Below are 12336 nucleotides of genomic sequence, written 5' to 3'. Positions count from 1 at the left end.
TTTTTGTCTCAAGCTTCCTGGAGAGAGCTGATCTATGTATGGCGAGCAAGCAACTGATAACTATTACCACATTGAATATGAGCAAGAAGTGCCAGGCCGCTGCTGGTAGACAGCAACAGTGTCTACGCAGTATGGAAGTTAACAGGAGCCTTTCGGCAGCTCCTCCCCTCTAACAGGGCATGCTACTTTTCAGAATTCAGTACAGGGAATTGATCTTCAGGAATGTATTTCTCTGTATTTCTAAAGTGCTCCCTGGTGTTCACTTAATGTTGTGTACAGTTTTATAATAGGAAACACTGAGAATAACTCAAATGCTCATTAACCTGACTTTAGACAAAAATAGGAAAGCCTTGCTCTCCAAGACATTTCTTGGCATCAGGAAATGATAATATGAAAGAAACAGAACTGAAGCAGTGGTTCTGTGTCTAGGGTGCTTGCCTAGCATGTGTGAAGCCATGGGTTTTATTCTTAGCACCCCATAAATCAGGCATATGATGCATGCCTGTGATACCAGGACTTAGACATAGAGGCAAGAGGATTGGAAGCTCGAAGTCACCCTCAGTGACACAGTGAGTTTGAGCCCAGTTTTAAATTCAGTTTTAGTCTAAAAACAATAACAACTGTAACTTTCTCTCTCTCTCTCTCTCTCTCTCTCTCTCTCTCTCTCTCTCTCTCTCTCTCTCTCTCTCTCTCTCTCTCTCTCCTATTTATTTTGTTTTTTCAAGACAGGGTTTCTCTGTATAGCCCTGGCTGTCCTGGAACTCACTCTGTAGACCAAGCTGGCCTCGAACTCAGAAATCTGCCTGCCTCTGCCTCCCAAGTGCTGGGATTAACCTCCCTTTTAGCCCACTACCCACCAGAGGTAGTGGAAAAGAAAGGATCTAGGGGTAGTGGACTTGTTTAGAAAGGGTTCGTCAGAGCTCTCATCTGTGTTGTCTGGAAATCAGCAGTTCAGTTCACAGGTCAGCATCATCAGCTCCATCCACTCTACGGATCCAATCTATGGGTACAGCAGTCTAGTTTGGCAGAGCTGGGATAGCAAACACGAATCAGCAGCAGTGGTACTAACTACCAAGCAGAGACAGCCAGACCTCAGCCTCTGCTGGAGGAACATCAGGAAAAGTTTTCCGCTCTGTCTCTCAGTGTAGCGAAGATCAGTGAAGACTTGAGACCAACAAGCACTGCCCAGCTAGCTCTATAAGCAAGCCAAGTTCAGCCTCCATCATTGTCTATGGAGTCCTTCTTAGTCTCCCTCCAAACATCGTGGATCCTCTACAGATCTTGCCTCAGCATGTGAGTCTGTCTCAGCTGACATCACTCAGACAATTGGCTCAAGTCCTCGGAAGTGACAAGAAACTGTAGTATACTACCATGACTTTTTTGGTGCATTCCTCTCTATGGAGTCCTGACAAATGGAGCTCAACCATACAATGTAAGGCGGACCAATACATGTGTGTCATTAGTAAAGAATCCTTCATCATGTGTCTTTTTACATGCTTGCTTTAACAGAACGTTTTTTTCCTTCTGCTTCAATGAAATGTTCCTTCATGAGTTTGTCTTAGCCCTTCACCTATGTCTATTTCAGCCAAATATTCCTTTACATGTTTGTCCCAACAAAACACCATCCAATAGACTTTCCAAAGAACCTTTAAGTTTCCACTTCAAACAACAACAAAACTGCTCAAAGTGACAAAAAGATAACATAGGCCTTATAAATACAACCTTGTTTAATTTTGTAAATAAGCAAATACATGTCATACTATATAATGATACATATATGTACAACCTATGGCACATACACACAAACACAAATGAATGGAGCCAGAGCAAGGAGACACTACAGTAAGAAAAGGCAGACACTAGTCCCAGTATAACTGAATGAATATATATGTATTATGTATGTGTATATACATATGTGTATATGTATGTATATATACACACATTCACATATGTATATCTCCATGTCTATTACATACACACACACATACATATGTGTGTGTATGCACATGAAGTACATATTCATGCAAGTACACATATACATACACATACATATACATCCCATAGTAGTTAGTATAGCTGAAATAGATATGGCTAGTTTTTATTTCATTATTTCATTAATTTATTCACTTTACATTCTAATCTAATCCTCCCTCCTCTCCTCCCAGTCCCATCCTTACAAGTCCCTCCTTTCATTACCTCCTCCACTTCTCCACAGAGCAGAGGAAGTCCCCCTTGGATACCACCTCATCCTAGGAAATCCAGTCATAGCAAGGCTATGCACATCCTCTCCCACTGATGCTTAACCAGGTAGTCCAGCTAGGGTAAAGGGGACCCAATGGCAGGCAACAGAGTCAGAGACAGCCTTCTGTTCCAGTTGTGAGGGGCCCACATGAAGAGCGAGCTGCACATCTGCTACAGATGTATAGAAGGTGTATTTCCTTTTTAACAATTAATGGGTGGCTAGGGAGCTTGCTCAGTAGAACCTGAGTGCAGATCTCCAAAACCCATGTAAAAAGCGAAGTATTTTGTCACTCCAGAGCTAAGGGCCAGAGAAAATAAAGATCAGTGTGTTTTTGCTGGCTGACAGCCTAACTCCAGGTTCAGTGAGAGACTCTGTCTCATCAGAATAAGACAGTGAGGGATAGAGCAGGGCATTTGATAAGCACACGTGTATCCCCTCTCTTGCACACATTACATATGTGATTTTTACCATTTTGCAAATGAACCCAGGGCATTGTACATGCTGGGCAATCCCAACACTTTTGGACCGCATCTCAACACAGTACTTAAATTTCAGTATTAGGATACATCCCCTGTTTTGCAACCTGAACAGATATGACTCTACGATTGATCCTGAAGGCCACAGAGATCAACAGGGCTTTTCAGCCAGGCTCACTGCCATTCCCTAAGTGGCATATCTTAGGAAATAATTATAACATCCAGTCTTTTATGGGAAGGATTACACGTTAATCAAAGTCCCCTAGGGGGCGTCTTCTCAAAGCTGCCCATAGCCTTCCCTGTTCTGTTCTTTATCTTTTCTCAAATTTCCTGTGTCTTCTGCTCCTACTAGATGCCTCCTCCCTTTGTATAGCGCCAAAGCTTCCTGTGGACAGCTCTGGCCCATGTGCAGCCCAGCATATGCCATCAGACTGGCTGTTTCCCAGCTCCCCCCAGGAAGGCTTCTTGCAAGGGAATTGAGCTTTTCTCTGATGCTATTGGCCACATGCTGGCCTTGGTGCATACTCTGTTGCTGTGCTTATTGGCAAAGCCCACAGCTTCTCTCTGGAGCCCGGGGAGGCGACAGAGGCACACCTATGAGCAATCTAATTCCACGCGCCTGCTGCAAGGAGCCAACATCATTATGGCAAAGACTCGCCTCCTGCTATATTGATTTTTATATTAACAATAAAAGACAAGCCAGTCCCCCAGCGAGCGAGGCTATAAAGAGAATATGAACTTCCTACTTCCTTCTGGGTCTGCAATCTGTGAATATTCTTAGGCTCAGATTCCTCTTTTGTCACGCCTGACACTCTCCTTCCAGGCCAGAGGGGCTCTCGGCGCTGTGTACAGTGGCTCCAGGCCAACTTTTGGTGGACGACCCAACACTATCTTCCGTGTGTCCAATCAGGCCAGGCGCAGCAAGCTTAGCTGCTCTCAATGGACAGTCTTCTGATTCCTCTTTCATTTTCTCTGTGTGGGGCCAGGACACCACAGAGATGTTTCTCTTGGAGCTGACACATAAATTTTGCATTTTCTTTATTTTTTTCTTCTGAGCCAGCTCCCCTTAAAGGTGGCTGCCAGTGGCTTAGCTCGTTTGTCCGACAACACCATCTCTCCTGATAGGAAACTCACAGAGGCAGGACTCATTGAGAATCCACTTGAAATCAGAAGTAGTATGGATGAAGCCATTCCACTTTTATTTTTATTTTAGCAGGAATGTTTCCTCCTAGTCAGTAGGCCCAAGACTCTATGGGGAAACAGAAAAAGAAAAAAAAAGCCAAGGAAAAACCGTATTTTATCAAAAGCATAAACAAATAGGTGTTCATATTAATTGAAGCATGGTCCATCAGATTTAGCAAAGGGTCTTCTGGTGTGGAGGTTTGGTCCTGATATCTTGACGTTATTGGACTTCCTGAGTCCTGGAAGTGAGGTTTTCTGAAGGGTGAGCACAGAAGTGGTCATCCTTGTGCCACATGGAACACACCATCAGATGCGCTCTAGTAACATCACGGCATGGGGTAAGCTTGCTGTCCCCAAATGCACTGCTCAGGTTGGCCCAACCACATGCTACAGTGTTAGTAGCCACTCCAAAGGTTCCTGGTTTAAAAATGTTTATTTTGCTCATGAATCTGTAATCTGGGCAGGACTCAGCCACAGCATCTGTGTGAGGCAGTGCAAACCCTAAGCAGGAGACCTTAGGTTTATTCGTTCTCAATTCAGGGACTCCATTTTCAGATGGATGGAGGCCACACGCCTGTGATCTCTGCCCGTGAAATGACCTTCTCATAACATGGGGACCTAGTTTCCAGGGGACCAACCTCAGAGAGGGGCTGGTGGATGTCACATCACCTCCGTAGCGCTGGTCTTACAATCATATGATGTTATTAGACCATTCCAGTTAGTAAGTCCCAGAGGGTCAGAAGGAGCTCCCAGCTCTTCCTGGCTTGTGGCAGTCTGGAAAACGTTATAGGTTCATAAATATACTGCTGATGGCATCTAACTACTACTACTACTTCTTTTTTTTTTCTTTTGGTTTTTTTTGAGACAGGGTTTCTCTGTGTATCCCTTGCTGTCCTGGAACTCATTCTGTAGACCAGGCTGGCCTCGAACTCAGAAGTCCGCCTGCCAAGTGCTGGGATTAAAGGCATGCGCCAGCACTCCCCAGCTGGCATCTAACTTCTTAGAAACCTGTTTTAAAGGCTGTTCTTAATGAATGATAAGAATTTCAACTTCTGGGGATGTTGCTGTTAACTGGGTTTTAAGTAACAGCTGAGTGTGAGTAAGATCATGAAAAGGAAAGAGAAAGATCAGAGTCCTGTCTACTAGGGGTAGACAAAAATCTTCAGAAGGGGCTGGCAAGATGTCTCAGCAATTAGGAGGGCATGCTGCTCCAGCAGAGTAGGTTGGTTTTCAGCACCCACGTTAGGTAGCTCACAGCATCCTATAACTCTAGGAGGATCCAATGCCTCTGACCTCCACAGGCAACCACACACCCCAACACAAACTTACCTACAAACAAAACCTCACTGGAAAGATGGCTTAGTGGTTAAGAGCACTGGTATCTCTTCTAGAGGACCCAGGTTTGATTCTGAGCACCCACATGGTAGCTCACAACCATCAGTAGCTCCAGTTCTAGGGGATATGATGCCTCTTCTGATCTTAGAGGGCACCAGAAGCATACATGGTGTGTGTGTGTATATGTACATGTATACACACTACATAGGCAAAACATTTATACAGATAAAATTAAATTAAATTGAAAATAAAACCTTTAGTTTCAAAACCGGATGAGGTGTTTAATCCTAGAACTTGGGGGCAGGAGTTGGGGTGAGGCAGGTGGATCTCTGTGAGTTCGAGGCCAACCTGGTCTACAAGGTGAGTTCCAGGACAGCTGGAGCTGGATACTGAGACCCTGCCTCTAAATGACAAAAAGTAAGTTTCCATCCACAGGCATGCATCCAAACCAGAAAAGTCAACAACACTAAACGTGAGTCAGAATGCAAGAGGATAAAAACCAGGGACCGTACAGGCAGCCTCACTTGATCTTACATTGCACCGTGGCTTTGATAGGAAAATAAAATGAATCGATTTTATGACAGAGGCGATTCATCTGGGGACAGTTTTCAGACAAACCATGGAACAAAGCAGAAGGCAGACCCTGCCTGCCGGGGTGCATAGGTTGAGCCTTACAGACTGGGTGAATTTAGAGTTTTTCTTTGTTTTTTAACACCCTCAGGACCCCCCCCACCACCACCAATCTCTATGCTGAGCTATTTTTTTTCTCTGCATGATGCTGTTAACCATCAATCACCGAACTCCCCACAAACTCATGAGGACATACGTGAGATCTACCCCGGGCCTGTCCCAGAAGAGTCTAGACAAGAAGGGACAGAGATGTGTGCTTCTTTGTGCTACATAATATCTAGTCCTTTGCTTTTAGCTTAGGACCTCTCACCCTTCCTGGGAAACTTGGTGACACTGTCAGGCAAGCCCAGGACCTGGTAGTCAAGCTTGCGGGGGAGGGGGGGGATCCTGAATTTTGAAGGATATGAGACAGAATCAGAAAAGATACAGGTGCTGATGTTGACATTGGTATCTCTACCAACACCTTGACTGGGGCTTTACTATCCTATCACCAAACAAGGGAATGCTCTAGTACCTGGCTTTCAATATGACTCACCTCTCATCTTAATCACTTCTCTACAAGTCCTTCAGAAAGGCAGAAGACAGCTTCCATGGATGACCATTGAGGAGGATTGATCTATGAAGACTAGAACATCAGAGCTGGCGTAGATTCTTACAGAACCAATAGTATATTAATTTCCCCTCACTTGGGTGTTGTACCCTCTGTCACAAAGGTAGACTTTCAAGATGTTATCTACCCTGTTTTTTGAAACATTGGCCCTCTGGCTCATAGACTCGGCTAGGCTGAATAGCCAGTGTGTTCTGGGATCTCATAAGCATGTGTCTACTATATGTAGCTTTTTGACAAGGTCCCAGGGATGGAACTCAAGCCCCTGTCTTTGCACAGCAAGCAGTTTCCCAATCAAGCCACCCTGTATCCAGGACCACCAAGCCCTTCTATTCCCATCCATGCCCAAGCACCTTCCTGATACTGCATCCTAAGATCCTGGCCTGTTATATAGCTCACAGTTTACCTCTCAGTCATCAGAATATGTCCCATCTATTGATAAAACCCCGATTAAGTTTGGCTTGTCAATTAACTAAAGCTGAAACAAATGAAATACTGTTTTTTTTTTTTTTAATATTACTTAAAGTTTAGGTTTAGGTTTTTTTTTTTTTTTTTTAAATGGCATGCAATTAGCTGGCAACAGACGTGGACTCAGCAGGATTTCAATTATGTTATGGATGCCAGTCCCTAATTTGATACACAGCTATAATTAAGAATGTAATTAATTCTTGAAGTCGCACTGATGTCATCAGCCACAGAGCACATAATGACCCTTGTTGTTCTTACACAATAGCCTTTGGCAAGTCAGATGGCTTCAGGGGAGGGGGTTGTTTTTACTTATCATTTAAGTACATAAAATGGTTTCTGACAGGCAGCTTGCCAATATGTTGGTTCCACGTAAAGACCCGGGAGAAAGCAAACACCCAGGCTTCCAGGACATCTATTTTCCAGACGCCCAGAGAGTCTCTAGAGTCATCTCGATGGCTAATGATGAGTCACTGGGGTCCAACAAGACCAAAGAGAAAACACCAAAATCAGTCCTCTGAGGGACATGTCTTCAAACTCTAGTCAAGTTCAGTTTCTTTTCCAAATATCTTGCTTTTGATTGCTATGTAGGATTTAGGTCTAAGACCCCATGAGGGGATGTGTTCATCCCCAAGTTTCAAAAGCTCAACCTCAAGCTGGCATCTAACTTGCCCTTAGGAGTCATTTCCTGTATGTATAGATGAACAAACATGCTGTGCCCTCATCCCAAACCATCTACAAATATGTTGTGTGTATGTGTGCATGTGCATGCCTTGTGTGCCTGTGCTTGTGTGTGCTGTGTACCATGTGTGTGCATGTGCTTGTGTGTTTTTGTATGTGTTTGTGCATGTGTGTGTATGTGTGCATATGGGTGTGCATATGCTTGTATGTAAGGATAGATATATGTACATATGTGCGTGCCTGTCTGTGAATATGTTAACTTGCTGGTGTCTTGATATTTTTGTCATTTTTCTCTTTATGTTTTATCACCTGGTACTTGAGCATGAGGTGCCGTGATCTGGATTCCTAAACACTTAGTAAACATTCCTGGCTCGAACAGAGGAATCTGTTACCTGAGTCAGTTGTCCTTTTAGTATATTTTAACACATGGAAACGCAGTGATGCCTGGCTCTGTTCCTATCAGTTCAGGGGAAAGTTTCGTTTTGGAGAAAGTAAAAAAAGATTATCAAAGGACAGGAATTGGTGAACAAGGAAGAGGATCCACTGAGGACAATAAGGATGGACTCTCTGGTTTGGAGCACCCAACAGCTCTGCCTGGGAATTAAAGATGTTTCTGAGACAGCCGTGGTGTAAAAAACAAAGCAGAAATCCACCCATATTACATAACTAACTACATTTAAAATCTGTACAGGCAAACACTACTCAGAAAATTGAGGTCAGGGAGATGGATTGCCCCGATCGGGTCGCAGGTGCAAATTATGTTTATTTTTAAAGATAACTAATTAAATAATTGTATAAATTCAAGTGAGTTACTTGAGGTACAGGGAAAGGGTGTATTTGAGAACAAGGGTTATGATTAAGCCAATTCAGCACCTGGACCCCTGGAATGATAGGACTGAAATGGAAAAACTCAGTTTTAATGATTTCAAATTAAAAAAAAAATATTTAATGATACCGCAAGGGAAAATAGTCAACAGAGGCTTAGCTTTAATCTGCACCTTGGTGTCTCTGTTAGCACAGCTGTTGGCGTTTCAGTGATACCCCCTCCTCCAGTTCCTGTCCCTGTGGCCTTATGCAGCATCATCTTTTAAAGGCTCCATGAATCGGATCAGTGCCACCAGCTAGAGATAAGCTGGGGACAATTTACATTTGAACCCTGAACATCTCTCCTTGCATCCATGGCTCAGCCTTTCTCAGCCTAAGGCCTGAAGAATCCCCAGCCCCCCACCTCTCAAGGCTGCCTGTGGACCTCTCCCTAGGTCTCTACTTGGCTTTCGGCCAATGGCTACTGGTGTTCGGCCATTCGTGATGGAGATGAACTGGGGGCGGGGCACTATCCAGTACACAGTTATCAGCAGTGTAGGGTTTTTTGCTCTATCTTCCAGGCTGGCAATGAACTTTCTATCCTCCTTTCTATCCTGCCTCTGCCTCTCAAGTGTTGAAACTAGGTGTACTCAGTGGGAGTACACCTTCAGAAGTTGAAGAGTAAATGATCCGGAGAACCTTCGGCCAATGGCACGTTCCGTAGCTGTGAATGGGCCAGCAGCTAATTCATGCTTTTAGTCATGAAAAGACAGAAGTTCCTAGAGCACTCCAAACCTCACCTGAGGAAAGTAAACAGTGCGCTTAGCCACACAGACAGAAACGGGCAACCCTTCCTTTTCTATTCTCCGGGTATTTTTGGCTCAGATATTAACTGAGTGAAGGAGCAGATTTCTCCACTGAGATAAAACTCCTTTGATCTCTGAGAGACTCTTGTTCGCTTTTCATGCCAAGAGCTATTAAACAGATCCTGAGTTCAAGTGTCTCCCAGGGGCCTCGGCCATTTCTAGGCCTTCCCACCCTTTCCTTCTCAGCTGTGAGTGATGGATTTAATCAAGGTCTCAGACAGCTTACAGCAGGAAGGGAACAGGTCACCTCCAACAAAGGGCAGGGCTGTTGTTGGTTTATTTTTTTCTTCTTCTTCTTCTTTGTGGGAAGTCAAAAGATTCTCTTCTAGGGGAAATATAAAAAAAATAAACGAATTCCCCCATGCTGGGCCATTTCTTCGCCTTCCTCATTCTAACTCACTGTTCCCCACAAAGATTTTTATGTGGTTCTGCCGCTAGTGGCTGGGCTGCATACACCATACTGGATGGAAGGAAGACCCGCAGCATCTTCCAGCTTCAAAACCAAATCCCAATTTGGCCACTTGCACACGGTCTCTGCTGGTGCCTTCACAAGCCAGGTGCTAGGTCCTCATCTAGGTGATTGTGTAAAGATAGTTTTGATCTTGTAGAAACACACACACACACACACACACACACACACACACAGGAGCGCTTGTGTGTGTGCACCTACATACATGTGCGGGCACACACAAAAGCATATTTCTGATCAAATTCTGCCCAGTCCAGTTCACAATCCCACCAAGAAAATCCTTGACTCCTTGGCTATAGGAAAAGAGAAAAACCTGCTTTGAGTCTTGGCCTCTGAGATCTGTACCTTTGGGCTCTTGGAGGTAGCAGGCAAAACATGTGACTAGTGAGACCTCCCGTGTAGAGATAGAGGCCCCCTGGTATCCAAGAGGGTTCTGTCACTGATGTCAACCAGGAAGTGACATCACAGTGGTCACAACTTCTCTGTGCCCTGTGGAAACTTAGGAAACCTGGTGGTGTACTCAGGAGCCAGGAACAGCATCGCGGACCCAAGAAGTGTGTGGCCAGAGGATAAATGATAAAAGATATCACTCTACATGAGGCTGAGCACTCATTCTTGGTCCTGTGCAGATGGGAAGGAATTTATACTGAAAACGAGGACTTAAAGAGCCACCAGCAGCCTGGGCTCACTCAGCTCTCCTTTCTGGTCCCTTATGACATGCACCCTTCTATGGGGGGAAGCTTGTGGCTGATGAGGAAGGGGGATGGCTCACCTTTCTAGGCCACCCAAATTGCAGAGGGCAGACAGTGAATGAAGAAACACACAGCTGGACAAGGCGCACAGAATTGGGACTGGCAGACTGCTCAGTTCTAAACAGGTTGGCTGTGTGATCCACTCCAAGGCTCAGGGAACATCCCAGAGGAGGGGCTGGAAGGATTTGAGGGTGGGGAGCCCGGCAGCAGACTGCTCTGACGTTAACCTGGCTGCGGCCTTGTGAACACACGGCAGCTATGGCCATCTGCACAGGATGGGACCCTGGACATTACATCATGGTTAGAGTAAGGGCCCACAATGCATTGCTCGTCCTTAGAGTATAATTCACAAGTAATGGTTGCGGGGGAGAGGTGTCGCTCTCTGGGGAGCATCCGGCAAGTTACTCTTGGTTCAGAAGATAACCTCCCACCCATGCTGGGGGGTGAGGGACTCTAAACTCTGTGGGTCATGTACCAGAAGGCGTGAAAGGAGGAGTGGGGGCTTTTTGAGAAGAAAAGGTGTCAGCAGTAGAGAAGGGGTTGAGGGAGGGGGATGGATACAAACAGCTAACATTCATTATAAAAACGTCTGAAACAATTTTAAAATTAAACAATTTTTAAAAAAACCAGGCTTTGGTGGCACGCTTTCAATCCTAGCACTTGGGAGGCAAGGGGAGGTGGATCTCTGAGTTGGAGGCCAGCCTGGTCTACAGAGATAGTTCTAGGACAACCAGGGAAAACAAAACAAAACAAAACAAAACACTGGACTCTTCTATACCAGCCCTGTTTGTGGAGCTGAGCTCAGGGGCTGGCCACCACCTCAGCTACTCAGCTGGCTTCTACCTGAGTGCCGCCCCGCCCGTGCTCAAGAACACCCAACTCTCCAGGTTCCTCCAGCTTCCTCCAGGTTCAAGACAAAGGCATCGGGCAGTGCTGGCACCTCCTGGAGTCTCCGAGTTGCTCTTTTTACTGACCCTCCCCATCTGCTGCTATGGATTCTCGGGCTCTCTGGCTTGTCATTCCATCACCCCAACCTCTGCCTCTACTGTTACATGGCTGTCCTCCCATGTGTCTATGTCCAAGCCTTCTTCTTCATTCTCTTTATAAAGACACTCCTCATCCATCAGATACCGTAGTAGCTAATTATTTCCACAAAGATGTATCTCTAGAAAGATCACATTCTGATGTTCTGGGTGAAGTTTTGAAGGGGGGGGTATGTCACATAAATAAACAGGGGGGATGGAGAGGGCGAAGGGCGCCTTGAACCAACTCTACCCGAGGACATCTCTACTGTTAGTTAGACCTTGTGAATGGTGAGACCACTCTGGATGCTACCTGCAGTTGGATTTCTGTCACCTGCTACTCAGAATCCTGATGAATTCAGTCTGGGTCAGGAGGAGGCTAATGGGTGTGATGCCGCTTCTGAATCAGAGTCATTCCTTAGAGAGCATTCAGGAGCAACCAGGACAAGTGCTTTTTAGTGGCCAAGGACCTTACAGTGAGTTCACTGTAGATGGCAAGGTAGGGGGCTCACTGGATCTCAAGGATAGGAAGGTTAAGAGAGAAGGCCAAGGTGTCCTACCAAGGAGTGGCCGAAGGTGGGTAACTGAGGGGCCTGTGGTGCCGATGTGGTCACATTTCTTTCACAGCAGAGCAAGGGAGCAGGATAATCATTCTGAAAGGACCATGAGCGAGCTGAATGCACTTCTGGGCACGTCTAATTGACTTGATCAACAGGCAGTACTAACTCTATCACTATGGCAACACCCTCAGACTTTTCTCCTTCAGAAACCACAGGCAAGGGGTGGAGAGAAGTGGGCCACCTTC

General features: G+C 45.4%; 1 protein-coding gene and 1 long non-coding RNA gene across 2 annotated transcripts in view; both read right to left on the bottom strand.

The window, feature by feature from the left end:
* The window catches only part of Tmem132c (transmembrane protein 132C), a 316564-nt gene that overhangs the window by 271042 nt on the left and 33186 nt on the right, over positions 1 to 12336 (bottom strand). The window lies entirely within an intron of this gene.
* Positions 3378 to 10353, bottom strand: LOC116068460. Its single transcript, XR_004109590.1, has 2 exons — positions 6401 to 10353; positions 3378 to 4674 (listed from the first exon to the last, which is right to left on the bottom strand). It is a non-coding gene; the product is annotated as an uncharacterized LOC116068460 (long non-coding RNA).

This window comes from Mastomys coucha, unplaced genomic scaffold, assembly GCF_008632895.1.
Source record: "Mastomys coucha isolate ucsf_1 unplaced genomic scaffold, UCSF_Mcou_1 pScaffold22, whole genome shotgun sequence".
Taxonomy (NCBI): Eukaryota; Metazoa; Chordata; class Mammalia; order Rodentia; family Muridae; genus Mastomys; species Mastomys coucha.
Note: the sequence above shows the minus strand (reverse complement) of the source record. Positions and strands in the feature narration are given on the sequence as shown.